This window comes from Oncorhynchus keta, unplaced genomic scaffold (genome assembly GCF_023373465.1).
Source record: "Oncorhynchus keta strain PuntledgeMale-10-30-2019 unplaced genomic scaffold, Oket_V2 Un_scaffold_14063_pilon_pilon, whole genome shotgun sequence".
Taxonomy (NCBI): Eukaryota; Metazoa; Chordata; class Actinopteri; order Salmoniformes; family Salmonidae; genus Oncorhynchus; species Oncorhynchus keta.
The window spans coordinates 78,560-83,795 of NW_026290782.1; positions in this window are offsets into that span (position 1 = coordinate 78,560).

Here is a 5,236-nt window from a genome sequence, read left to right on the forward strand (position 1 = left end):
GGTAGCACCGGGATCCTCATCTCTCCCAAGTGGTCATTCTCTCTTTCTCCCCTTACCCATCTGTCTATCGCCTCCTTTGAATTCCATGCTGTCACAGTTACCAGCCCTTTCAAGCTTAACATCCTTATCATTTATCGCCCTCCAGGTTCCCTCGGAGAGTTCATCAATGAGCTTGATGCCTTGATAAGCTCCTTTCCTGAGGACGGCTCACCTCTCACAGTTCTGGGCGACTTTAACTCCCCCACGTCTACCTTTGACTCATTCCTCTCTACCTCCTTCTTTCCACTCCTCTCCTCTTTTGACCTCACCCTCTCACCTTCCCCCCCTACTCACAAGGCAGGCAATACGCTCGACCTCATCTTTACTAGATGCTGTTCTTCCACTAACCTCATTGCAACTCCCCTCCAAGTCTACGACCACTACCTTGTATCCTTTTCCCTCTCGCTCTCATCCAACACTTCCCACACTGCCCCTACTCGGATGGTATCGCGCCGTCCCAACCTTCGCTCTCTCTCCCCCGCTACTCTCTCCTCTTCCATCCTATCATCTCTTCCCTCTGCTCAAACCTTCTCCAACCTATCTCCTGATTCTGCCTCCTCAACCCTCCTCTCCTCCCTTTCTGCATCCTTTGACTCTCTATGCCCCCTATCCTCCAGGCCGGCTCGGTCCTCCCCTCCCGCTCCGTGGCACGACGACTCATTGCAAGCTCACAGAACAGGGCTCCGGGCAGCCGAGCGGAAATGGAGGAAAACTCGCCTCCCTGCGGACCTGGCATCCTTTCGCTCCCTCCTCTCTACATTTTCCTCTTCTGTCTCTGCTGCTAAAGCCACTTTCTACCACTCTAAATTCCAAGCTTCTGCCTCTAACCCTAGGAAGCTCTTTGCCACCTTCTCCTCCCTCCTGAATCCTCCTCCCCCTCCCCCCCCTCCTCCCTCTCTGCAGATGACTTCGTCAACCATTTTGAAAAGAAGGTCGACGACATCCGATCCCCGTTTGCTAAGTCAAACGACACCGCTGGTTCTGCTCACACTGCCCTACCCTGTGCTCTGACCTCTTTCTCCCCTCTCTCTCCAGATGAAATCTCGCGTCTTGTGACGGCCGGTCGCCCAACAACCTGCCCGCTTGACCCTATCCCCTCCTCTCTTCTCCAGACCATTTCCGGAGACCTTCTCCCTTACCTCACCTCGCTCATCAACTCATCCCTGACCGCTGGCTACGTCCCTTCCGTCTTCAAGAGAGCGAGAGTTGCACCCCTTCTGAAAAAACCTACACTCGATCCCTCCGATGTCAACAACTACAGACCAGTATCCCTTCTTTCTTTTCTCTCCAAAACTCTTGAACGTGCCGTCCTTGGCCAGCTCTCCCGCTATCTCTCTCAGAATGACCTTCTTGATCCAAATCAGTCAGGTTTCAAGACTAGTCATTCAACTGAGACTGCTCTTCTCTGTATCACGGAGGCGCTCCGCACCGCTAAAGCTAACTCTCTCTCCTCTGCTCTCATCCTTCTAGACCTATCGGCTGCCTTCGATACTGTGAACCATCAGATCCTCCTCTCCACCCTCTCCGAGTTGGGCATCTCCGGCGCGGCCCACACTTGGATTGCGTCCTACCTGACAGGTCGCTCCTACCAGGTGGCGTGGCGAGAATCTGTCTCCTCACCACGCGCTCTCACCACTGGTGTCCCCCAGGGCTCTGTTCTAGGCCCTCTCCTATTCTCGCTATACACCAAGTCACTTGGCTCTGTCATAACCTCACATGGTCTCTCCTATCATTGCTATGCAGATGACACACAATTAATCTTCTCCTTTCCCCCTTCTGATGACCAGGTGGCGAATCGCATCTCTGCATGTCTGGCAGACATATCAGTGTGGATGACGGATCACCACCTCAAGCTGAACCTCGGCAAGACGGAGCTGCTCTTCCTCCCGGGGAAGGACTGCCCGTTCCATAATCTCGCCATCACGGTTGACAACTCCATTGTGTCCTCCTCCCAGAGCGCTAAGAACCTTGGCATGATCCTGGACAACAGCCTGTCGTTCTCAACTAACATCAAGGCGGTGGCCCGTTCCTGTAGGTTCATGCTCTACAACATCCGCAGAGTACGACCCTGCCTCACACAGGAAGCGGCGCAGGTCCTAATCCAGGCACTTGTCATCTCCCGTCTGGATTACTGCAACTCGCTGTTGGCTGGGCTCCCTGCCTGTGCCATTAAACCCCTACAACTCATCCAGAACGCCGCAGCCCGTCTGGTGTTCAACCTTCCCAAGTTCTCTCCGTCACCCCGCTCCTCCGCTCTCTCCACTGGCTTCCAGTTGAAGCTCGCATCCGCTACAAGACCATGGTGCTTGCCTACGGAGCTGTGAGGGAACGGCACCTCAGTACCTCCAGGCTCTGATCAGGCCCTACACCCAAACAAGGGCACTGCGTTCATCCACCTCTGGCCTTCTCGCCTCCCTACCACTGAGGAAGTACAGTTCCCGCTCAGCCCAGTCAAAACTGTTCGCTGCTCTGGCCCCCAATGGTGGAACAAACTCCCTCACGACGCCAGGACAGCGGAGTCAATCACCACCTTCCGGAGACACCTGAAACCCCACCTCTTTAAGGAATACCTAGGATAGGATAAGTAATCCTTCAATGTCTGTCTGTCTGTCTGTCTGTCTGTCTGTCTGTCTGTCTGTCTGTCTGTCTGTCTGTCTGTCTGTCTGTCTGTCTGTCAGTCTTCCATCTGAATGTGTGTATTTGCTGCACTGTAAGAATATGTTTTTCTATGAATCCTTGAAACCTGGTTAGTGGAATTGATTGAATAGTGGTTAGTGGAATTGATGGAATAGTGCCATGTGTGTCTGTGATTCAGGGTCATAAAGAAATGATAGGTTTACATAGATGCGGATTTTCACTTCTCCCAGCCTCAGGCCTTTCATTCTCTCGACTGTTTCCTCTAATGACGTTTTGGGTGATTGTGTAAACCAACAACTTGGCTTTGCAGCATCCCATTCATGGGAACGTTTTCTATTTTTACAGAATAGTAATATACGTGTGTGTGGGGGGGGGGGTGAATGGATGTGCGGGTGTGTGCATGCATGGGTGGATGGATGGTTGGGTGGGTGGCATGATCTGTGTGTGTGTGTGTGTGTGTGTGTGTGTGTGTGTGTGTGTGTGTGTGTGTGTGTGTGTGTGTGTGTGTGTGTGTGTGTGTGTGTGTGTGTGTGTGTGTGTGTGTGTGTGTGTGTGTGTGTGTGTTTGACATCGAAGTGCTCTGTTGCATTGTGAGTTATGTAAAGGATCAAAAGGACATCAGTGGTAAAAAATGAAATAAAGTGTTTATTATGAAATGCTAAGTATCAGATACATCAGATAAATCCATGAAGAACTTTAAAAAAGGGAGTGGGGGAGAGCGGAGAGAAGGAGAGAGAGAAGAGGGAGAGAGAGAAGGAGGGAGAGAGAGAAGGAGAGAGAGGAGAGAGAAGGAGAGAGAGAAGGAGGGAGAGAGAGAGGAGAGAGAGAAGAGAGAAGGAGGGAGAGAGAGAGAGAGGGAGAGAGAGAAGGAGAGAGAGAAGGAGAGAGAGAGAGAGAGATCCAGAAGGAGAGAGAGCGAGACGGAGAGAGAGAAGGAGAGAGAGAGAGAAGGAGGGAGAGAGAGAAGGAGAGAGAGGAGAGAGAAGGAGAGAGAGAAGGAGGGAGAGAGAGAAGGAGAGAGAGCCGGAAGGAGAGTGAGACGGAGAGAGAGAAGGAGAGAGAGAGAGAGACAGTGAGAGAGAAGGGCAGAAATCAAAGTGAGTTTGAGCCAGTCAATCTAGGTCTGAGTTAAGGCCTTCTTTTTTTTCTGCTCAACGAGACTGAAGCGTTGCCATGGAAACGCCTGTTGAGCGATCGTTCTATATGAATCTTTCAGCAACCTCTCTTTCTTCTGTCCACAAGGGAACTATCCATAGCCCACTATGCAAAAGAACATACAAAACTTTATCTATCTGCAAAGTGGGGATTAGATAGACTCGTAGCTTGTTCTCTTCACAGTTATCATTACAATACAAGGATGCAAAACTCAATACAGATCAATAGAATACAGAAATCAATTGGAGAACAGCATGCCTATTTTAAACAATTGGTTTCAGTTACTGACAAGAGAAGCCAATGATGGCTCACTGCTCTCCAAAGACCTCTTTCAGGTTAGCAGGTTAGGATTTAGGATAGGGTCATCTGATCCTAGATCTGTGGTTAATTACTTCCTGGTCTCTGAGGTTCTCACGTTAATATTTAACATTTAGGTTTGGTCATTTAGCAGGCACTCTTATCCAGAGCAATTTACAGTCAGGGCATTCAACTAAGATAGGTAAGACAACCACATATCCCACAGTCAGGGCATTCAACTAAGATAGGTAAGACAACCACATATCCCACAGTCAGGGCATTCAACTAGGATAGGTAAGACAACCACATATCCCACAGTCAGGGCATTCAACTAAGATAGGTAAGACAACCACATATCCCACAGTCAGGGCATTCAACTAGGATAGGTAAGACAACCACATATCCCACAGTCAGGGCATTCAACTAAGATAGGTAAGACAACCACATATCCCACAGTCAGGGCATTCAACTAAGATAGGTAAGACAACCACATATCCCACAGTCAGGGCATTCAACTAGGATAGGTAAGACAACCACATATCCCACAGTCAGGGCATTCAACTAAGATAGGTAAGACAACCACATATCCCACAGTCAGGGCATTCAACTAGGATAGGTAAGACAACCACATATCCCACAGTCAGGGCATTCAACTAGGATAGGTAAGACAACCACATATCCCACAGTCAGGGCATTCAACTAGGATAGGTAAGACAACCACATATCCCACAGTCAGGGCATTCAACTAGGATAGGTAAGACAACCACATATCCCACAGTCAGGGCATTCAACTAGGATAGGTAAGACAACCACATATCCCACAGTCAACCACATATCCCACAGTCAGGGCATTCAACTAGGATAGGTAAGACAACCACATATCCCACAGTCAGGGCATTCAACTAGGATAGGTAAGACAACCACATATCCCACAGTCAGGGCATTCAACTAGGATAGGTAAGACAACCACATATCCCACAGTCAGGGCATTCAACTAAGATAGGTAAGACAACCACATATCCCACAGTCAGGGCATTCAACTAGGATAGGTAAGACAACCACATATCCCACAGTCAGGGCATTCAACTAGGATAGGTAAGACAACCAC